The sequence below is a fragment of the Glossina fuscipes genome, unplaced genomic scaffold (assembly GCF_014805625.2).
Source record: "Glossina fuscipes isolate IAEA_lab_2018 unplaced genomic scaffold, Yale_Gfus_2 89, whole genome shotgun sequence".
Classification (NCBI taxonomy): domain Eukaryota; kingdom Metazoa; phylum Arthropoda; class Insecta; order Diptera; family Glossinidae; genus Glossina; species Glossina fuscipes.
This window is the reverse complement of record NW_023998443.1, coordinates 576,631-600,963: the sequence shown is the minus strand read 5'-3', so window position 1 is coordinate 600,963 and position 24,333 is coordinate 576,631. Positions and strand designations below refer to the sequence as shown.

The 24,333-nt window shown below is 32.5% G+C and overlaps 1 protein-coding gene and 1 long non-coding RNA gene across 7 annotated transcripts in view; one reads left to right on the top strand and one right to left on the bottom strand.

Annotated features, from left to right (window-relative positions):
- Nucleotides 1-12,234, top strand: part of LOC119638462 — a 179,461-nt gene extending 167,227 nt beyond the window's left edge. The window contains exon 3 of the long non-coding RNA XR_005247440.1: nt 12,180-12,234. This is a non-coding gene — a long non-coding RNA (uncharacterized LOC119638462). The remainder of the gene's footprint in view (nt 1-12,179) is intronic.
- LOC119638459 (nucleolysin TIA-1) overlaps nt 1-24,333 on the bottom strand; it is a 212,035-nt gene that overhangs the window by 139,557 nt on the left and 48,145 nt on the right. The window lies entirely within an intron of this gene.

Sequence of the window (24,333 nt, the reverse complement as noted above, 5' to 3'; positions counted from 1 at the left end):
TCCTTGGCGGATTTCCGCATCAAATTTTATCATTATCAGTGTGTGTTGACCGTAGTAATGTGTTTTAGGAAGTTCGTTCATTGTGTTCGTAATAAGTGCTAACAACGTCTGTAGGCTGTACAACTGTGTTCCACAACATATATGTATGTATATTGAGAAGAACAGTTGATTCAAATCTCAATCAGAAGTGCGTTTTGTCTACGTTTAGTTTCAGAACCACATAGCCAATGACCCTACATATTGCATAGTTACTATAAATGGAAAACATTTGCAATCTTAGGTGCAATTATTCTTAAGAGGTAGAGAGCAAAAAAAAAGAAGTTAAAGACTTTTAAAGACTTCTAGTGCTGAATAGTATAGAGGAAGGCTGAATTTTAGAAGCATAAGAATGAGACGATATGAAATCGCTCTATTTGTCTTTAGATTCTCTTCATTCAAAAAACCTGAAGCTACGGCTATCTGTACGGCCAATAACTTATTTAGGCGACAACATTGTGAAAAAAGAAACTCCCACCGACAAAATATACCCATGTCGCCCATTTAACACAAGATGCCTTGCGAATATAAAACACACATATATATAGTAATACGTTGTTTCCATTGCATAATGCATAACCAATCACAAAAAAATCACAAAGTATTCCAAGATTTTTATTTAATTCACCTGAATCTAAAAAGAGTTTTAGCTGATTCTTGAACTTAAATTCATACGTTTTGCGTATAGTTGGCGTACGAGCCTGGGGTGGATATTCAAAAGCTAGTTAAACAAATTAATTGTGATTCGTGGCAACTGTTCCTTGGTAAGTTAAACTTAAGAAAGATTTAATCATAAATTTTTATGCGCGTGATTTTGTACAATGTTTCCCTCTAATATTCTAACTTTTAAGCAATTTTCTTAATTAGTTGCGGTCTTCCTTTGCCAGTCATGGAATTAAAAAATAGCGGTTTAATGCCCGCTTAACTTAAGTTTAATTTATTCAAAAAAAAAACAAAAAAAAAAATTGCAATTGTTTCCCAGAGAAATAGTTTTACGAAAACTTTTTAAAATAATTAGCCTTTCGCAAAACAGAGTAAAAAACTTATAGATTGAAATGCAAAAAAAAAAAAAAAAAAAAAAAACAACAAAAACAAAAAGAAAGAAACAAATACTTTAAAACTAAATTGCATTCACAAAGTTGTTTAATTCACCCACTGAAAATTCCTATAGACTTTTTGTTTGATTTCATGCTTTTTCCCCCTCATGTTTGCCCTCTTCCCCATTCCACCGCCAAGACTTTTGTACGTCTACAAATTTTTGCGATATAATTAAGAATGCCAACAATTCATCAAAATTGAATTGAAGAAAACAAAAAAAATAAAAAAAAACTAATTTCTAATTAACTTGAATATGTACTGCATGCAGTCTTACAGTGTTGTCTTAATGTTGCATCGAAGAGATGATATAATGAGCGGAAAGAATGCAAAAAAAAAAAAGGAATTCCTGACTCTGCTCACAACTATTAAAATACTTTCGTAAGTAATTTTTGCCTTTTAATATGTTAAATGCCATCAAAGAATTATGAAGTATGTTAACTTTTTCTCTCCTTCCATTTCAATGAGTTATTATTCATTTTCATCATTCCATGTGAAATGGCCAGAGATATCATTAGTTATTAGTTTAACACAATGACATGCAATCTTGGCTTGGAGATTCACTTCGCTTAATAATACAGAATGAGACAAGAGAATCATTACATTTTCGCTAATTTCATATACGCTTTGCTTGCTAGGAACAACATTTTCCCACTTTAGGCCGCGAAGGGCCATTATAAAACTATTAATTCCTTCTAGAAAGCGTTGTGCTGCTTTTTTAAATTGTACTCTTGTTTGACTACCAACATAGCCATTATGCTATGAGTCGCCTGAGAATGGCCTCAAGGTTCCAAATAAACGTCTTTACAAAGCTTTTTAGCTTTAAACTTGCTTTCAATATGCTTACGGTTACTGCTGTCACGTATCTTAATGTAAAAGTTTTCATTTCTTATGGTGTTCTTCAGCTTACAGTTTTACCAAAAAATGGAGGCGATATTAGTCTGACTGCTTTCTGATCTAGTTAGCAGTGACAAGGAAACCTTTCGATTAACTTTTGTGTGCTTATCTAGAGCTGATTATTTATTCTATCTTTTTTTTTTTTTTCGGTGACCCTCTGTTGACAAGGAAAGCCTTATTCAATCCTTTTGAAGTCTACGTTATGTAGTAATCGAAGGGTGAGACTTAATTAGTAAACTGAATTACCAAGCACGTTAAAGGAGCCCTTTGCACAACATAATTTAGCTCTGTTAATTAATAAATATGAAGCTATTGTTAGATTTTGAAGCCTACTTCGACCAAGTTAAGTTTTAGGTCCTAAGATGTTCTTGTGAACAGCATGTTAATCTGCAAGGAAATACCTTCCGAAAGAGATAAAATAATCAGCTGCATAGCTGAGCAGATAAGAGTCGGGACTAGGAAGCCGGACGCAAATCTAAAGGGGCGAGGTTACCAAAGAATTAGCGTTGAATTAGTTGCTGCTCAGTTAGACGGAATGGTTTGTGTTCAAATCTCAAACATCTTTTATAAAAAGACCTTAAGGTCCTTTTCTTCTCCCTTTTCATATATAAAAAACTTTAATAGACTTAAGGTTCTAGATTAATTCTCTTTAAAACGGCATCGCAATGTTACATAGGCATAGTCGGTAGTTGGTTATTTACGCCCTTACGATGAACCGCATTGCGACTCTTCTCTTCTTTTGAAATTTTACATTTTTCCAAATTTTTCGAAAGGTATTTGAGTACAGATTACTAGTTTGCCTGTGCTAAAATTTGAAAAGCGCTTTACGCTAACATATCAAGTTTCAAAAGATTATTAGACATAGTTCTAAAAAGAGAAGTTTAAATAACTTTAGTTCATTTAAAAGATATTTTCATGCACTTGGTTTTTACAAAAATATCATAGGTTCGTTAAGTTGGAGTAGGCTTTCAAGTCCTTTAGGAGATCGGTTAAGGGGGTCGATAAATTTCTTTGCTAGTTAAATATGAATATACCTTGAAACCTTTTAATAAACAAAATAGATGCCTAGACTACCTGAAAACAACAGAGAGCTAACAGTAAAGTGAACGCAGTAACGTTGCAGATAAACACGAAGTAACATCGGTCAGTCGTTAAGCGGAAATCGGCGAGGCAAGATCTAAAGTCGCATAGTCATTAAGTTGAAGTCGTCGATTCAAAATCGTTTGCCTCATTACTTTTTTATACTTAATGTCATCTTTCTTAACATACCTTGGTGTAAGCAGGAGACTCTTTTAAGTTGTATTTAAAGAGGTTAACAAAGATGACAGGTAGTTGGTAGCAGGTTCATTCAGCCTATTGTGAATATTTTTTTTTTGGTTTTTAATTAAATAAACATAAACAAGAATTCAAGTTTCTAAATACAAGAACAGAGAGCGATTGGATTTGCCGAAATGCACTTACATGCAATTTTATGTCGATCGGGAAAAGTAAATAAATTCGATCTCTGATGAGTAAAAACGGAACTTAACTTACGTGACTCGGTTTATAATTCGAAGTTTTTGAATCGAGTTAAAAAAAAAGGAGTTCGGACCCGTTTAAGTAACCGAAACTCGGTTTTGTTGTTTGATCTAAATATATTTCGCTGTTTCTTACAAGTATTTCTTTAACTGCGATATGATCTTAAATTTCTATTTTCTTTAGCTGCTCCATTTAGTTACTCATTTTCAAATCAAATCGTTTGAAAATCTTATGACCGAAAACTTAATAAATTTAATTTAATTATGCGGTAAAAATAAGTTTTATTCAAAACGTTTATTTACTCAAATAAAAAATTAGGGTAAAATAAGAGAAAGAATATGTACTTAAAAAAAAAAAACAAAAAAAAAAAAAAAAAACAAAAATAAACCCTTAACAAAATGCTATAACTTCTTCATTTTTTCCAATGTTAATTTAACAAAAAAAAAAAAAAAAAATATTTAAAACATGCTTAATATATTTTGTGTTGCAATCGCTTACCTTTTTTAAATGTAATTATTAAGAGGGTATAACAAAAAAATGAAAAACGAAAAAAAAAAAAAAAAATAAAAAAAAAAAAAAACGAAAAAATGTAAATATAAGCCTTATGCTCTAATTAGCTGACTGACGTTTTTATATGCGAAAAAAGAAAATAAGTAAGAAAATTATATTCACCTTAGAGCGAATATTTAATACCTACCACTGTTAATTGCAAGCATGTTCGAGGTTATGTGCAATTTAAACCTTGATCTATGGACTTAAAAGAAGTGCCACGTTTCAGTCTTCTTACTCGATTAAGACGATAATCTAAAGTCGCTTAGAGAAGCATTTACATATTATCTATATATAGCTTGCGGTATCTTTGATTTCTAGAACGGAGATATAAAATTTCAAAGTATTTAAGATTGACTATAAGTTTGTCAGTTGAGTTTATATGGATTAATTTTGCACTTTAGTGAATATTTTTGCCTAACTTTAGACTGAGACCAATTCATTATCACCACCAAGGCCAAGTTTTATCCTCCGAATGGCAGACAGCATTTACCTTACCGATGGATAAGAATATGTATTTGTTTTATAAATCTCTTAGTGTATATTACGAATTGTTATGAAACGAAAGATCGGCCAAACCCAAGTTTTATCATTTCAAAGGCACACAGCGAACGAAAGCATTTACTTCAGCTGAGAAGAAGTTTACAAATATCTTAGTGAATATTATCAATTGTTACGAAACGAAAGACAGGTTCAATGTATCTAATCTTTTAATAAAAAGAAAAAAAAAAAAATCAGAAGGAGCACAACGTTCCTGGCGTAGCTTGAGTCGAATAAAGCCAAACTCTTTATATATTTATATGTATGTAATAAGAACAGATTTTACACCTTAACTTAACGACTTGCATTTCCGATACTACTTTTATAAGTGTTTATAGATTTCATGGGATTTTTGCATTAAGAAAATTAAAAAATTGGTTCCTTCTTTAAGAGATTGTGTATAAAAAAATTTACTTTAAATAAAAATATAAAAAGGGTCTACAACACAAACAGATAAAATTACTTACTTACGTATCTTTTTTTAGAAAAAATCTTTTACTTTGACTTAAAGTACATAAAATTTGCAAAAAGCATAATACACTTAGTATGCCAATGATGATGTGCAAGAAAAGAAAAAAAAAAAAAAAAAAAAAAAAGAAGAAAAAAACATCAATTTAGCCAAATGGGATTTTTGTTAAAAAGAAAAAGAACTTCATATAATGGCATAGATATTGTGGCCTGTGCCTAAGCACATTCATGTTCACATTCATACATACATTCATACATACATTTATAAATAAATAATTTACAATAACCTCGTAAGGGGGTTTATAGTGCTATTTTTATACACGTATACATGTGTTTCATACGCGAGGTCCCTCTCTCCTTTCCTTAAACATAATGCATACACAGATACACGTTCTTTTCCAAGTTAAATTCGCAGCTTTTATTTATATATATATATATATATATATATATATATTTTTTTTTTTTTTTTTTCTATTCCATTATTTGTATTTTATACCATAATGCATACAAATCCATACATACTTACATGTACCTATACCTACTAGGTTTCTACGTATGAAAGACTGTGCAGAATTGTTGTTGACTTGTTCTCCATTTTCTGTTTTTTTTTCTATTTGCAGTCTTTGTTTGTTTACAGTTAAGTGAAAATTTTCATGTACAGTGATGTAAAAAAAAAAAACTTGCCAACCGAGTGTTTATTAAATGAGACTTTGCTTTCATTTTACCCGACTATAGTTTTAAAAAAAAAAGAAGTTCATTGATGAAAAAGAAGAAAAAGAAAAAGTTTCACTAAATTTTTCAGCTTGGTACATTAACATCCTACCATTTGCGATATAAGGGTGTATTAAATTTGTGCGGATGTATGCAACTACCGGAAGGGGTTAAGAGCGACTTACCTTTTATTATACCGTTCGATTCAGAATCAAGTTCTAGGTCGATAAAAGCTTGTTTGTCCTTTTGTCCGCTATGTTTTTTTGTATTGAACGCAATTTTTGAGAGATTTTGATAAGATTTATATATCAGTTTTTTATTTCTCTTTCTTTTAATTTAAAAAACGCGGCTATGTTAATGAACCTCTCGTAACAAACAATAATGTAAAGGGTCGTTTGCCACTTGTGCAGTTATTTTGTCAGCAAGGCCTACTGGTATGTCCTAACCTCGTTTTGAGTTGCGCATTTTCTTCGAGTTTCTTTTGTCAAATTATCGTACCAATCTTTACCCTTTAATCATGGAACGAGAAACATTTCATAAAGCTTGAAATATTTACAATAATGCACAACTGACAATCCTCATAAAGTTAACGTTATATTTATACAGTTATATTTATAAAGCGGTTGGTCAGAGAAACAAAAGTTGTTGGGCCATAAACAAATGAGTACCTTTTTAATTCGCCCCTTTCATAAACGACGAAAAGCCACATTACCCGCTTGTTGACTTTTCATCTTTCCGAAAAATTTATGAAAGACAATCTTGTGAAAAATTTCGGGTCGACGAAGATATTTCATAAAGCTGTCATGTCAATTATAGAGGAGGAGGAGAATATCTCCGACATGCAAGTTCAGCAAAGCGGAACAATCTATCGCCAAGTTGGCGAGGAAGACATAAAAGGCAAAGTTCCTTGAGTAGTGGCTCCAATAAAACAAAATTGTAGGACCAACGTAGAACGACACGGCTGCATTTAATAAGCTGAAAAGGAGACAATGCCTCAAATTCTTATTTTATTGCCGATGTTTTTTATAGTGCTTAAGGCTCTAAAGACCTTTGCTTTAGAAACTAAAGAAAGCCTACACATGGCTTAGCCACAAAGCTTCGCGGAAAACAAATGTGAAAGAATACTTGAATATGGTTGAAGACCCTAAAATACAACTTTTGGTAAACTCATATGCCGTCGTATTAGGTCTTAAGCATTAATTTCTGTAATGATTTCAAAAGCCTATCCCCAAATGATATTGAAGGAAGTAACAACTTTCCTGCCGAAGCTGGGAACCGATGTGATTTTCATTAACGATTTTTTCGTACAATTCTATAAAATCATTCACATATATATAAGCCGTGCTAATTGGCCACTTGTAATCATATTTTTATGCTCTATTATGAAAAACAAGCCACGAACAAAAAAAAAAAAACATATTGATAATAATAAAATAACGCGAGAAGTGTGTTGTAGCTTTTTATCCCTTTAGTGTAAGTAAATCTATGTACATGTAGATGTGTATTTAATAAACATACATATTTAAAATATCTCGTGACTATTAGGTTTTTCAAGCAAAGATTTCATTTTGGCTTTTTTTGAATTTTTTTTTTCGTTTCTCATATGAATAAGTATATATGTATGTATGTACGTATGTATGTATTTTGGTAACTCCCATTTTTTTTCTGAGAGCTTTCTTTTATATAAATTTAAATATAAACGTGTGAGTGGCCTCTAGTGCCCCTTTTTTCTTGTTAGTATTATTATTGTTGTTGCTGTTGTTGTTGTTGTTGTTGTTGTTGTTGTTGAGTATTGTGTGTTGCCAAAAAAAAAAGCTGGAAATAGTACAATCAGCACAGAATCTATATGTGGTTTATGTTAATGTATATGTGCATATATATATATATATGTATGAACATGTTTAATATATGTATTGAAGGTCTTTTCACTTAACTTGCAGTTAAATGAAAGATAAAGCATTTTTTAAATAGTTCTTCTCGCTTTTTTTTTTTTTTCTTTCTTTTTGTACAGCATTTATGCGAATGTAATACAGTAGTGCAGTTACTCTCTGCTGTAAATTAACATTTTGGTTTATTTAATTTTGGCCTGCTTGTGTACACATTCATTTATATATACATACTAGTCACAAATGTACGCATGAATGTTTGTGTCTTTGTATGCATTCCGACTGTTTGGTTGGCTGACTGGTTCTTCTCGTGTTTTGTGGATTTTCATTTGCATTTGATTAATGTGCTTTAGTTGCAAGCATTTAAAAGAAAAAAAAAAAACTCTTTTTTTTTTTTTTTCTGGCACAGAACAGAATCAACGCTGCTTACTTACATACACACGTTACGGTATACACATATATATATGTGTGTGTATAAATATATACATATATATATATATTTAAAAAATAGGCATGAGATGGTTAAATAAAGTGAGGCATGTACTTAAAACGAGTGATGTTAAATTTATTATCTTAATTTCTATAGAAAGAAACATCCAATGCTGAGTAATCTTCGTCTTTGCAATGACCATTAATTAAATAATATATTAATCAATTAGTAATATGGAAAAAATCTTGAAACATATACGTTAACTAGGTCCACAAAGCACAAGGGCAATATTCCGATGTTGTATATGTGCAACTCATCTTAGTCTTTTTTATGCAATTCTATCTTCAATGTATTATCTAATTTAACTTCTCATCTAAAACAGTTATATCGATCTTCAAAGAAACAACTCAGATATCCAAGGGGAAAGAAAAATTGTCCGACACTTTCGCACACACAACGTGTTGGTCCTATATATGTAGTGTGCTGCTAAAGATAAAAGGGGTTTGTTCTTCAATTAAAATCTTTCACTATATTTTTTGGTTTTCTCTGTGTTTCCAGTCAATACATTGTCGCGATTTGCTGTTCTTTAACCCCACTCTCCCGTAAACAAAGCTTGACTATCTACAGGCAAGAAAATTTGATCATAGGTGGCTTTAGGGTGCACTGCAAGGACTTTTGTTTTCTTAATAAAAGAACACTTCTTCTCGCGATAGAATAGTGTCAAGTAATAGTAGTTGAGAGCATGGAGGGAGGTTATTTCATTTGTATTACCCGTTGCCTACATCTATATTTGAGAAAGGATAATTTGGATTCGGGTAAACTTGATTGTGTAGTAGATTCGAAGACAAGTGTAACTGCATTTGCGTAAATTAGTACTAAAAGCTGTATATTCTAAATTTAAGCTCTACGGGGGCCAGGGGCTCACTCACTATCTATCTCTATATAGAGGGACTTCTTTTGGAGCGTATCTTGTAATTGTGTTAGCAGATCCCGACTGCTGAGTACAGCTCTTCGGGTAATATCGTGGTGGGTGTAGTTTCGAACCATTTCTAAACCTAAGTATAGGTGATGATAGGCCTCAACGTTACTCAACGTGGCTTATTGGCCATATACTTTAAATCAACCTGGTACTCCAACTCCAGTGGGGCCCCTAGCTTCACGCATAAACCACCCATATGTGCCATGCAGTAATTGAATTATTTCACAATAATTATGGCATGTGACATCGTCTTGTTGAAACCCCATATTTTTCAATTTAGCAAAAAGAAAAACTGAATTAGAGGAGGACGATAACGAGCACCAGTAACAGTAATTGTTTAATCAGCCTCATTTCCGACGAAGTATGAGCAGACTTCCACGCTTTTTGAAAATTTTTTAAAAGTCAATCTAACCTTAAACCCTAAACCCTAATCCAAGATTTCAAATGGACAGATGGACAGACTGGATTAGATCGGTGCAGGGAACGAGTCAGAATCATTCGGTGGGCCTATCTTCGGCTCCATCCTCACAACTTAACATACCCTATACCACAAGTGCTAATTTAAATGTAGAGGCTCTTTAAAAATATTTGCTTATGTCTCTCATTCTAAAATGAAAATATTGATATTGTTTAGTCTTTTTTTTTTCGTTTTTTGTACACACGTGAGCACTTCTTCTTCATTTCTCCGCGTAACAATGTATAATTTAATATTCGTCCAAATTGTTATTGTAATTAAAGAAAAATTAAATCAATTAATGATATAAAAAGCCACAGCAGGGAACTTCATTCTTCCCTTCACAAAAAAGAAAAGGAAGAAAAAAAAAAAAAAGGACAAAAAAAGAATGCTTTTATTAATGTTGTAAAATGACGTTTAACAGGAAAAAAATTGTGTCATGTCATTGTCAGTGTAACATAATAATAATAATGTTATCACAACTATTCACTCTCCCGCAATATAGGACCTATTCAGCGCCGTCTACAGGAAACAGAAATGGTAACAAACCATTAAGTTCTATTAAGTTGACGAAAATCAAGAAAAAAAGAAGAAGGAATTTTTGCTTCTATCCTTCGTCTTGCTTTGTAAACAGCAACAATACGCTACGACAAGACCGCCAGCCAACAATAGGTATGACATCAGCAATGTTAATGGTGCGAATCTAATGACTGGTGTGGTAGCAACAACAGCAGTAACAATAATTTCAAAAAAGAAGATGAAAAAAAAGATAAAATATATATATATATATATATATACATATATAGTATGTATATATAATGTACATGTATAGATTATTACTTAATACGAGTTTGTTAACCTATATGAGATTACACATCGGTACTGCATTGTCAATGCTGAAGGTAAGAAAATGAGATTTCATTAGCATCTGTCAAAGATCAGGTTTGTATAGAATGTCGATGTGTATGTACGCCGATATGAAAATTTAATCGTTTTTCATTTTATTTACAAAGTACTTGACTTTATGTTGCTCTCGTCTGAGCAAAAATCCAACATAGGTAGAAAATGAAAGTATTTCAAGTTAGCTGACGTATTGAATAAATCGTCAATTCTCAGAGGGAAAGTAGAAGCGTTCCCTTTAAGAAATATATTTCGAAAAATTTTTATATCATATTTTTTATGCAGATCATATTAGCACAGATGCATGTATCAGATTATGTAAATTCTTATCCTATTTGGCAAATATTTACGAATCTCATAAAATTTATTTCATTAAGCTACTTAAGGTATGATCAACTTTATAATTTCTCGTTATTTAGGTAGAGTTTTTCCAATCTGTTTAAAAAAGTGGCGCAACTTGTGCAATACATTTCGCAATTTTTTTACGAATATATTTTTTTGTTTTTCTATTCATTTCTCGACTTCTCTTTGCATTTCATCTTATAGGTTGTTATGCATCCTTCATGCTTCACTTAATGTTAATAAAAAGTAAATCAAATCAGTGTCCTTAATCCCTGAATAGATGTCTTGGATGCTTTTTTCTTATTTCTCTTTCTTTACTCTGCTTCTTTTCTGTTGTATTTTTTTCAATTTTCATTTTCCTCTGTCGTCGTAGTCCTTTTCGTTATCGTTGTTATTGTTGTTGTTGTCGTCATTCTAAGTTGAAATTCATTTGGCTTACAGTCTACGTTGTGTCTGTGTTTGTAACATTCACAGCAAATCATGGTATATTGAAGTCTGGAATTCTGTCTCCCATTGCGTCTGTGGCCAACTTTTCTTTTTATTTTTTACATCTACTAGAGTACTAGTATTGCTACTACTACTACTACTACTACTACTACTACTACTACTATTACTACCACTACTACGACAGCTAGTACTACGACTTCTATATAGTACGTACGTTTCTTTGTTTTCTCGAATGCATTCAATTTTAATGTGTTATTGTGTATGGGTTTCATTTTTTCTTTTCTTCTCTCTTTACTGTTCTGCAAATATTACGTGCCATCCCATCCATGCCTGAGCAGTTGGTTAATGTCGTTTGAGAACTTGAAAAATAACATAAAAACTGTAATACACATAAGCAGCAGGAAATATATATATATATATATATGTAATGCGGCTCAAGCTGTAGGAATTTCTTTATGGATTTCCTTTTACAATTCCTTAGCATGCAATGAGATTTATAAGGAATATGATTTCTATCGGGAAGCATTCGTGTTTAAGGGATATGAACAAAACAAAAAAAACCAATATTTAATGAAAATTAAATGAAAGAAAGAAAAAAAAAAAAAAATTAAATAAAACTAATATGAAATGAAAAAAAAGAATTTTTAAAGCGTTTTCGTGAAAATTTATTGAAAAAAAAGATATAAAATCTTTGAAAGTTTATGTTCTGCTATATCGACATTTCATCACGCGTCATCTATTCATAATGATATTCTGTTTTCATTTGCATATAATCTTCAATTGAAAAATTTCATTAATCTCCTAACGAGTTTCTTTCATTCGATAAACGGGGTTTTTTGTTGGGCCGCAAACTTTTTATATAAAAAATTGATAATAATGTCTCGAGACAAACATCTATAACTAATCATTTTTTTCCTCCCTCTGTAGATAACCAGGATACCTTCACACGCGGGAGGAGGCTAAGATCACGAAGAAAAGACAGGTATTTCTAGATTTTACTAATATATGTTTTAGAAAATTTATAAAAGATATTTAATGCGATCGAAAAATTTATCACATTTTCTACAACAAATTTATTCTATGTTAGCATCAATTTTTATTTTTTTTATACCTTATATCACTTACAGTAGAAGACATATTAAATTGCGCAGACGTATGTAACCTTCAAAAGGACTTTAGATAGACTCACCTTTTATTATACCGATCGATTCCGAATTACTTTCTGAATTGATTCAGCTTCATTTTCCCAAACAGTCTTGTCGGCTCGTGTATCTAACTGTGCTCCTAATGCCTGTCCGTATATATTTTGTTCATTCTACTTGTCGTAATTTTCGAGATATTTTGATGAAATGTGGTACACTGACGTGAAGGCTTTGAGCTCTAGAAAGCACGCAGTTGAAAATGGTTCGCATCGGATCCCTTTTCACGTGCTGGTAATGCAATTTACAAAATTTTGAGGGAAAATATCTTTTAATAATAGTACTTGGGCTTTCTAAATTGGTCAAAAAATTATGGATCGCAAAGGGTAATTTTTTGAATCCCTCGCCACACAACTATTCCTTAGGGAGTTTCTAAATCTTGATGCGATGAAAAGACCAAATCTTCAGTACTCCTCGCTGAAAAGTCGTTAATAATAATAATTTGACATAAAAATTAATCTTACCGAATTAGGACCACGTAACTCTAACTTTTGGATCCCAACCCATATAAGGATTGTAATGAAAAACAAGGCTTTATATGCCGAAAAAGTTCAGTTTGTAATATTTTTTAGTTGGTGCACAATTAGTGCTTGGTAAATCAAATATAGGGAGTTTGGACCACGTAGGTCTAGATGGGAGCTCTCATGAATGCAAGCTTTTCCGAAGGCAACCAAGTCCAATTTGTGTTTTGTTATAACAGAAGCAATTGGAAAATAACAAAATCTTTGACAAATCAATTAAATTTTCTAAAATTTAGACCACGTTGTCTTTTGAGTATTCTTCCATGTCAGGGGTTTCACGTCAGTTGCATATTTGCATAAAAATAATAAATAATTTTTTTTGCGTTATGAGGAAAATGATTGAATGAATGTGTAAGGCGAAGTATTGTAGGATATTTAATATTCGTTGTTACCCAATTATAGGATTTTTGCTTGCTATATAAACTATATATTCGTAATAAAATTTTTGAAAGTTCACTCAGAAATGTTATCATTTCTTGCTTACCGGCGGGATCCACTAGAGGGAATTTTCGTTAACTAAGGTGCTTTCTTATAAACAAAACAAACAATATTCGATCGAAGTAGAAAACACACTGACGACCTATCAACGAAGACCTATCCTTAAATAATTCCTATGTTAAAAAAATGCTAAACGATACTGAATCATTGTCCTCTTCGTTCAAAAGCTTCCACAGAATATTAAGCCAATTAATCTAAGATCATACTCTTCATATATGTTGACCAGAAAATGCCAAATTTTAAGCAGAACTTATGTAGTAGATAGAGATTATTTGACCTGACAGGACATTTGTCTTTATGTCCATAGTTCCGTGACGGGGTTAATTTTCATATGTGTTCTAATTAAGCAATGATCGCTCGGCGTTCATTTCAGTGCTTTTGATGATAATCAAGAATTTTGTAAAAAATATTACTGAAACTTTTTAGAACCTACGCGAGCAGAGCCAAAGCCTATAATAACTCTTTAAAAGGCAAAGCTTTCTGTTAATAATTCGATCATTAATTACAATCAGATTTTTGCTGTTGCTTCCTAACTACTTGGCGCTGCATAATTTTCTTCCTCTCTAAAAAAACGATAGATGCAAAATTTGCTTCGTGCAGCAAGCTTACTATTCAACAGCTTAATATTGAGAATTCATGGGATGCACTTATGCTAGATATTTGGAGTTGAAGACTCTAACCGCGTAGACCTGCCAATAAAATAAGTAAGATATTTAAAAACAGTCACAACGACGAAATTTTTTTTGTATATAGTAAATAGAAAAAAATACTTAAACAGGTTGTCGCCTGTCAAATTTTTAGACATTCGGTGAGTTAGCATTCGTTTGATACTCGTAGAAATTAAGCAAAGTTCAGTAAAAAAAAAAGTGAATTTCGCATTATGAACTACACGCACTGTTTGGAAAGAGAAACCAGCAAAAAAAAACCAAAACATCCCAAGGAGAGTTGAAGTATTAAAGAGTAAAATAATTAAAGAGTAGATGGCTAAGGGTAGACATATTCTAATGAACACTGTTCAATGGTCAGCCAAGTGAGAAGGCATGGGCTAATTTTTCCCATTAACATATCCCATGGATTTTAATATTTTGCGCAAAAAATTAGATGGATACCGCTAATCGGTAAAAAATGATTGTTTTCGCCAGTTCTACGAAGCATCCAGAAATCTTTAAAGCGAATTCATGTGAGTTTCCTCGTCTTCATCGTCGCCTTCAGCATTACAAGATGAACAAGCTGCGTTCGCCAGGAAGGAGTGTTTCCGGAAGGAACTGCACCAGACCAATATACATCGGCATAAAAGATGTTCTCGGTTGCACACGGCATGCAAGTAGAAGAGAGGTAGCTACTTTAAACTGTTCGACAAATTTCTTTGAAAGGCATAAAGAATTTAAATACATTTACACCCTATATCGCTTGTGGTACAAGGGTATATGAAGTTTGTGCGAATACATTCAACGCCAAGGAGGACTTTTATTATAACCATAAATTCAGAATTATTGTCCATTTTCCATACTAAACGTTACTTTGAAATTTCGCTATAAGAATAACTATAGGATGATGTAGGAGACTTAATACTGGACAGTGACGCACTGTAGTGCTTTTACTTATTGAATTTGAATACATTTTCGTGAAGCTCGAACTAAAAAGAAAGCTAAAATAGAATTTTGCCCAAACCGTATTTTTGGTCACATTGGTGTTGCAGTAGTTGGTTATATTGAAAATGCATAACAGAAATCCGAAACTTTTTAACGTTTAAACTGAATAAAAGTAAAAGTGCTTTTTTAAACACAGAAACAATTATAAATTAAATTTTTATTACCAATGAAATAAAAAATAGTTTTATGAGTTATTTATTAGGAGATATTGTTTGACTTCCTTCTTCTTTTCCTTTTAGTCCAAGTTTTTTGTAGCACATGCTTGCTGTTTGCTTAAAAGCAAGCATTTATGCTTATCGATACGTAACATAAAGAATTTTAGCAAAAATATTGATATCCGCACTATTCACTAAGTTAACATTACATTAAGAAAATGAAGTTCGTGACTCATTCCTCTGAATTGAATTTGAAAGGATTGTTCTTTTTTTGTTGTATTCTTTCAAGCACAATTGTTTACATTATTGGAAAACGTAAATATGCTTTTCAAGTTTAACTATGAATAGGGCTGAAGCAAATTTATGAGAGTTTTCAATATTAGTTAGGAAGTGAATTTTTCGTTCACTTTAAATTACATTTTGAAAAAGGAAATACGGAGAAGAATATTCCCTGATATGACTTTTTGAATATTGAATTTATTCACGAAAATTTTAAAGGAAATTTACTAAAATCAATAACTTTAAAAAATCTAGTTAAGTCCATTAAGTTGTCTGGAATCAACAAACCTGTGTATGTGTAGCCGTTTACCCTTGTCTTGATTGTTTTTAATTTTACTTTAATTTAATCTAATTTATTTAATTCAATTTCATAAATACATAATTCAGTTACAGCGAAGATTCAACTGAGTTGCGCAATTTATATGTTCGCAAGCAATTCAAGTAAAGGAGGTCTTAAAAGAGCAAACAATCAATGCAAACATACAAAAAAAAATAAACAACGTGTCCATCATTACTCATCAAACTCTGTATTAGGATTCCAAATGATAAAACTGAGGTATTAGTTTAGGTAAAATGTCGGCAATGCACGGGCATTAAGTAGAATAGTCTTAATGGAAGCAACAGAATCTGTTCATTTAGATTGTTACAGAGAACCCTAAGTGTATCAAAAAGCAAGTATTTTAACTTGCATTGCCTAAGTTTAATAAAAATAAAATGCTATGTCGGACGGACAGGATCGCACATAACAAAACCGACGAGAAAATGGCGCCATTAATCAGCGTTACCATGAAAGTAATGCCCAATACTAACCCACCTTTCTCTAGTGACGGCAAGGATATAAGTAGAAACTTATTGTCATAAGGAGATAGAAGGACATAAATTTCTTAGAGCAAAAAGCAAAAACTGCTTCAGCAAATATTCAGGAATTCAGATGGCAACGATACAACGTTGACCACGAAGACATGGTTGAACTGCCGACTTAACAAGCCAAGAACATATTGACGTTATCTGCGCACATTAGCATAAGAGGAGGTTATTAAGATGAAGCATAGACAGAATCAGTCCTAACTGAGTCAATTGTGGGTCACCTGAAGTAACAAAGGTCTCATCAGATTGATAAGAGTTGAAAGGAACCCTGAAGGATCTACTATCCAAACGGAGCACAACCAAGCAGCAAAATATGGGGAGAAACCAAAGCAACAAAATTTCCATAATAATTGTTTGTGGTCAATACTATCAAAGGCCTCGCTTAACTCAGTGCAGAGAACATCCATCTATGCCCCTTTAGAAAAGGCCTCAAATACGTGGGAAGAAGTAGAAGGTTAGTGATGGCCGACCTATCCTTTAAACAAGCGTGCCGGCGTGGAAGGGTAGCGGATTTAACAGTAAAGCTAATCGGGCTCATGGCTCCATCTATCTATCTATTAACTGCAGCTATTCAAAAACATATGATGCCATTAACTTCTAATGACCCATCGAGCTTAGACACCTGAAAAAAAAGTATACAACTTTCCCTTAAATCTGTTGCATTTACAGATATATATATATATATATAACTCAGTATCCATAGGGTTTAGAAAACTTTCTCTTAAATCTATTGCGTTTAGATAAACAACATACGTCACATATATGAGTATATACGTGTGTAAAAGCGTTATGACAAAGAATAACATCATCTGTAATCTAACAAACACAATGAATTTAAGTCGCTGTTATCGCACAGATACTGGGGCCAGCATAGCCAGGTAAATTATTTCATTTACAGAGAGCCATCATTCAAATATAAAAAGGAATATACGAAACACACGAACGCAAGCAACAAAATGCAAGTTCATAGAACTAAATATAAAAATGATTTGAAGAAAAAAAAAAAACAAAGAAAAACTAAAACATAAACACAAATCTATCTAAACAAATGCGAAAATGAGGAAAAAAATAAATAAATAAATAAAGAGTGAAACCTATACAAAGGAGCAAAAACAACTTTTGTTTCTGCTAGAACACTGATACCATTGTGTTTCGTATCGGCGGTGTCGGTGATATACGAATGTGCACATGGATGTTTGTGTGCTTGTGATATCATTGTTACAAAAACTTGTTAGAAAAAAAAAAAAAAAAAACGTATAATAAGTTTTGCTAAAAATGTAAAAGCTTATAGGAACTCATGCACAACAACAAACAACTCATTCATAACACATCGTGCACTAATGCTGCCAAACAACAGTAGACAACAGGCAACATTGTTGCATTGTTATAATACCGCATATACCAAAAAAAAAAAAAAAAAAAAGGAAAAAAGCAAACAAACACTCACACAAACGCAACACAAACACTTGCACTAAAAGCTAATGCTAACAGATATTCACACCAGATGGCAGAGACACACACACACGTCCACACCTAACAATTATACATAAACATATGTATAAGTGCATGTATGTATATATGTATGTATGTATGTATGTATGAATATGCACACGAAAGCTGGTTTATTTAGTTCCCTTCTGATTTTTAGCGGCAACAAAACCGACAACAACAACACTAACAACAACAGTAACCAACGAAAGGAATACAAGTTAAAAGTACATTTTCCTGCTTTTATTTCACTTCAAATGAAAAATTTACATTTCATTGCTCAATTTGGCATTTGGCTGGCAATGGCACAGAAAATAAGATTCATTTTTTGTTTTGTTGAGTTTTCATTGCGTTCTGTTTTATTTTTATTTTTATTTTTTTCTTTTTTTTTTAGTGTATTGTGTTTTTTTTTGCCCAATTCTTTTTTGTTGCATTTGTAACTTTTTTTTTTTTCCAAACACTGTTACAATACAATGCATCGGCTGCTGCCGCCATGTTGTTGCCGCTGATGTTGTTGCTCCTGCTCATACAAAGCGTGGTTTTATTTTGCACATGTTGTATCACTATAAAGCATACTGTTGCTGTTTACCGCATTTTGTATGCTGCCGGTGGTGAGATGATGTGGAGGTGGTAGTGCTGGTTGCTTGCATTCGAGATTGTAGTGATGGTGTGAGACAAAGGTATGTACATAATATGTATATGTGAGCTTATAGACAACAATGCTTTTCGTTGAATGTTTTTCTTCTTCGGGTTTTTGTTTTGTTTTCATTGATTTCGAACGATCCAACAACAACTACAACAATATTAATAATAAAAGCAACAATAACAAAAACCTTAACATTTCTTTGTTTGCTTAAATATTATATAAAATATCGCAAACACATTCCCATTTACATATGTGTACTCATGTCTGCGCATTGATAAACGAACTTAAAGAATCATCATCAACTGCATGCAATTACACACAGTTTTACGTAAGCATATGTTTGTATGCTAATGATAACATTAAATGCCATCGTACATTAATTTGTTGTATGAGTTAAAAGGTAACTGAATGCATCCGTCATATGCAGGCTTTCACGCATATCCATGCGCACAGTTCATGACTGACTGGTTTAATACAAACATTATTTACAATAAATTTACATACATTTATGTGAAACGTGTAGATAAAATTATAACATATTGCACATAATTTCATTGAGAATCTTTGGTAGTGAAAAAGTCTTTTTTTCTCCGTTTTTTTTTTTTTTTTGCATTGAGCCTATAAACCTATGGCTTTTGGAACATTTTTGGCCGGGTCAATATCTCTTATATATAGAAGTTACTTAAAGGCACTGCAATTCCATTTTGAATGGTCCGCGTAAGTGTTTTTTATCAGATTTCAGAACATTATCTTGACATGAATAATGGATTAGAGTTGTTGCTGTTATTTACTAATGACATAAATAAAAAATTCATTTCATTTGAACCTAAAGTTATTTCAGTGCAAAGATTAACACAGGGGTATATTAATTTGGTTGTGGAAACGGGGCGGGGTTTGCTCAGCACAGAAGGATCTGTCTGTTAGTATGGCAATCATTCTCACGGCATTATTCTCAAAATCATATTCTGAATCGATCTAAGCTTATCTGTCCGCCAATCTATCCGTTTGATGTATTTGTGTAACTTTCAGCTAAAATTTGGTTTACTGGCGTGTTTCAACCCAAGCCCATAACGCTCTTGAAAATGTTTCGAATCGAAGGACTCTTTCGACCACTTTTCATATGAAGCATTTACCTGAAGAACCTTTATATGAATAACCGCATTTAGCAAAGTGGTGTAGGGCATTTAATGGCAGACTGTGGCCCTCTATAATCTTTTTCCTTGTGTGTTAATTAAAATTGTCCGGCATGTAAGCCTTATTGGCAGAGTACACGAAATAGTGATTATAATTGAAACAGTCTTCAGCGTGCAGATCTCTATTAGATTTTAATCAGTGGTGTGAGAGAAGAAGGGAACATAAGTCTTCCGTATGAAAACCGGATATTGTTTCACTAAAGTGTGTGGTAATCCAAAACCTGATTACATAGAACTATTGCAGAAATTGAACTTCAAAGGACAAAGTGATGACTTCGAAAATACGCACTACTTGTAAATTCTTCAGTTCGCGACTAAATCATCGTTAAATCTCATAATGATTTTCATCAGACACGACCTTCTTTTATGTTTTTTGCTTCTAAAGTGTTTTTTTTTTTTTTTTTGCGTTATGCTTACAAGGCATCGAAAAGAATTTCGAAACAATTTTCCAAAGGGGGACAAAGTAAAAATTTAATTGGGCATTCCTCCGGCAAAAATAATTCTAATGCAATGTTAGATATTTTGCAAAAAGGCCTGATGCTTGTTCATGCAAATGTGTGTGTGTGTGTGTGTGTGTTTGTGTTGACAAACGTTTGTTTACATATAATGTTTGAAAAGGATGACATGAAAGCAATATTTTATTTAATTTTCCTGTGTAATACAATTTTTCACGTTTTATTTATTCATACAAACAAAGAGTATACTAAAAAAAAACAAAAACAAAACTTACAGCAATAAAGTGACTAGAAAAAAAAAAAAAAAAAAAAAAAAAAGAATCGAGACTTAAAAAGAGCAAAAGAAATATTGCATTAATTCATTCTCGCTTTTTTATTTTCACTTTGTATTATATATCATTGCACTAAATAACAACAACAACAACAGCAACAACAACAACAACCGAGCTTAGCTAGAGAGAAAATAAAATATAATAATAATCTATGCATAAGTAATCGGGGTAGTTTTTAAAGCAAGTGTTACGTTTAAAGCACTTTTGCGGCATTAGTTCTATTGCTTTCGCTTTCAAAGAAACACACTTACGTAGATTTGTGCCCGCATGGATATGTTCCTGCATAGATGTGGTTAGAAGAGTGTGCGTTTATTGCAACTAAAATTACACGCTTCGTATTTCTTTTAATTATGAGATTTTTTTTCTCTTTTTATTTTTTTGCCCCCTTTTTTAATTTCTATTTTATGTAAATGCAAGCATATATACATATACATATATACATGTTTGTGTGTGTGTGTGTGTATGTAAAAGGTGCATTGCTTTGACATGGATTTATAACACTTTCAATTGAAGGATGGTTCGAACATAACCGTGTGCATCTATAAAGCTGCATACAAAGTGAAAGCAAAGATTTTTTTTTTTTTGCATAAACACGAGCCGGTATTTGTGTCTGTGCGCGATTGTACGGATGATGTAGGCTTTATGGAAATGGGTTACAAGGGATCTCTAACTTTTTTTTCTTTGCTCCCTTTTTAATATTTATCCGAAATATTTTTGCTTTGACTTTCAAGCCTTAAATTTTGTTTTCTGTTTATTTTTTTTTTTTTCACATCAATTTACTCTTTTTTTTTTTTTTTTGTTTGATTCCTAAAAATTCTAATACACTTCAATGTGTATTCGTGAATATTCAATAATGTGTGTTGTCCGTATGGAGTGAATAGCAGAGAACATGTGTATATACGTTTCGTTCTTCCATTTATTGGGTTGTTCGGAAAGCCATTTCGCCTTTTCCCAACAGTTGATTTAACTACATTTTTGACTTTTTAGGCGCAACGTTTTCATATATTTGATAGCTGATATCGTAATATTTGAGTGACCAGGTTTGTTTCATTCTGGGTGAAAGTTTTCGCTGGGTGCCTTACGAAATATGGAAAATCGAAGCATCGCAGAATTTTCGGTTCACTGTAGTTCTATTACTAGAAAAAAATTATTGAATGCATATGGAGGCTATGACTGAGCAGAATGCCAGTGCTACAACTTGATTTACTTTCGTATCGAAGCTTTGCATCACGTTCTAGAGGGCCAGTAAAAGTTGATAACGACACAAAAGAGGAATTAATTGAATTGAAATCGAATCGAATCCCAGTTTGATCTGACCAGAGGTTTTTAATAATCAACTGCCGCTAATCCAGAGCATAGAGAACTGAGAATCTGTTTTTTCAACGCACTCTTTGCCGCAACTGATTTGGTTGTGTGAGTCATTTCATCCATCGGCTGTTGGTGTTTCTAAAATCGCATAAGCTTATGTGCACAATTCATAGTTAACGCATAACTTTTGAACATCGATATCGATTTAAAATTGAATTCAAGTGGTTTCCAGAAATCGTTCCAGTAGGCTTACTGATATATCTAGAGCAAGTTATGTTGTTTAACATCTAAACCGACGTCCGCTGGCTTATCTAACTTTCGTAGGTATTTTGTACTCAACTTGTGTTTTAAGTGCAAGAAGGCACGTCTGGTATAAAACTTGTGCAAGAAAAAGAAGGAATGGAAAAGGAGAGGAAAAAGTAACGCCTAATTTAATTCTCGCCTATCTTCGCATTAAAATATCAAATAGCTGTCGTATAAAGACGTGGTTTTCATTAGGACTCTTAAAGTGCTTTGGTATGAATCTTCAGAGGAAACTTAACTCAACTTTGAATAAACCAACTTTCGGAAGGCACTAGTGATGCGGTTATCATCAAATGAGAGGGCATTGTATAATTAAAGATGCATGATAGTTCCCGCCGTGCCTAAATAGGAAGGTTTGGACCGTACCTGAACTTTCATACCTGGCACTCTAATCTTGGTGCTCTCACTTGCAAGATAGCCTTACAAGCTTGGGGTGTCTCGTTTGATTAAACTCTCAAGGCCGACCCGCAGGTTAAAGGATTTTTTCTCTAAAGCTTTACTTGCGTAATTTTCTAAGCTAATCGAAATCCATTTGCAGAGCTAAGCATCTATTACTACTGTTGAAGCTAACACATAACTGCGGATTATATATGAGCTGATAGACACTTTTATCTGATATATTGAACTTAGTATGGACGCCTCCATCGGAGCTATATATACTTCAACCCAATTTTCTAGGGTTTAGAAACTTTCGATAGATCTGACAAACTTCGTTGATTAACTTACTTTAACTGCACTAAAAAGCAGTTACGTTTACTGCGATATTTCTATCTTTGTGGCAACTGCTGCACTTCTATTACTACTGTGTTATTAATTTGTTTTTTAAATCATTTGATTAGATCTCCTTACCTAATGTTTTTTTTTTGGCTTCTTTTTTGATTGATTCAAAGCCTTTGATAGACAGACACTTCAGCAGGCGTATTAGTTCTTCATATCAAAACCGAAAGCTTATGGACGATGTTCTAACAAATTCAGGAGTGGTATGATCATTAGGCTTGACACGTTTTCGCTTTAAGCAGTATAAGTGATACGAGTTGCTGGTTAGTGTTGACCACATTCACATAACTACTATTTTCGAAAAAATGTTCGAAAATCATACATTGATAAAACTTATTGACTTACCTGCCGAGGAGACTTTCAAGTTTCAATTAGTTCTTAAACTACTTACTAAAAAGGGAGAGACGAACCGTAATGGAGTTTTAGAGATCAATTTCAATAAAGTCTTTGCACCCTCGTTAAAAAAACAAAATGAAGTAAAGTTTGCCTTTGTATTGCGATATATTAGCTATGGCGATAGTCTTAAGCAATGAGAAATCTTTTCAACCATGTGCAAGAGTGCCAACTGGAATGGGAATACCTTGTCGCAGTATACTTTTCGTTGAACCCGTTAGTTAATTCGCTTGAATAGACAAGCATCTGCCAATCAACAACAGATAATTTTTTACTCAACTCAGTAAATCATCTGTTTTTGATCTAGTGACTCGTGCAAGAAAAAAAAAAATTTATAAATTATCGACAACGACATTAAAGAAAAATACTTTTGTGTTTTTTTTTTTTTCACTTTTAATGGGATTTACAAGCCCATGGAACGCACAACGTTTACGTCAAATTGCAAGTTTCCAACTCAACTTTTCTGATCGTCACAATCGCAAAAAAGGGGCGATAAACGGCCGAAACAAATCATGATCCAACGTTGAGCAAGAAATCATTTTTTGCTGATAGTCTATGAAGCAAAGGGAAACGTCCAACTTCCTTTACAAATGCTTACGAGAAATAAGAAATAATATACATATATATATGTAAGAGTGATATATATCTTAACTTTTCAAAAAATGCCTGCATTTACTTACATAAAACCTTTCGGTGTTTACCTCGTCCGTGATTTCTAACACAAAATCGCATTTCTTAGGCTATTTATCATAGATCAGTTCGAGTATTAGAAAAATATTGATTTGCCTGGAGTTCATCTTTAAGCATTTGTTTGCTTAATACTAATAATAATAATATGTATACAAGTTTTAATACAAAATGCTGCCTTGTAATCAGCACTGATTGAATTGTTTTAATAGTTTAAGTGCCTCTTAAGTGATAGCAAGCGAGAAGCACTTAATTGCCGCTTCTCTTAATAATTATATAATTAACTACTTTATGGCATTTTTGTTTTAAATAGATAAAAAAAAAAAAA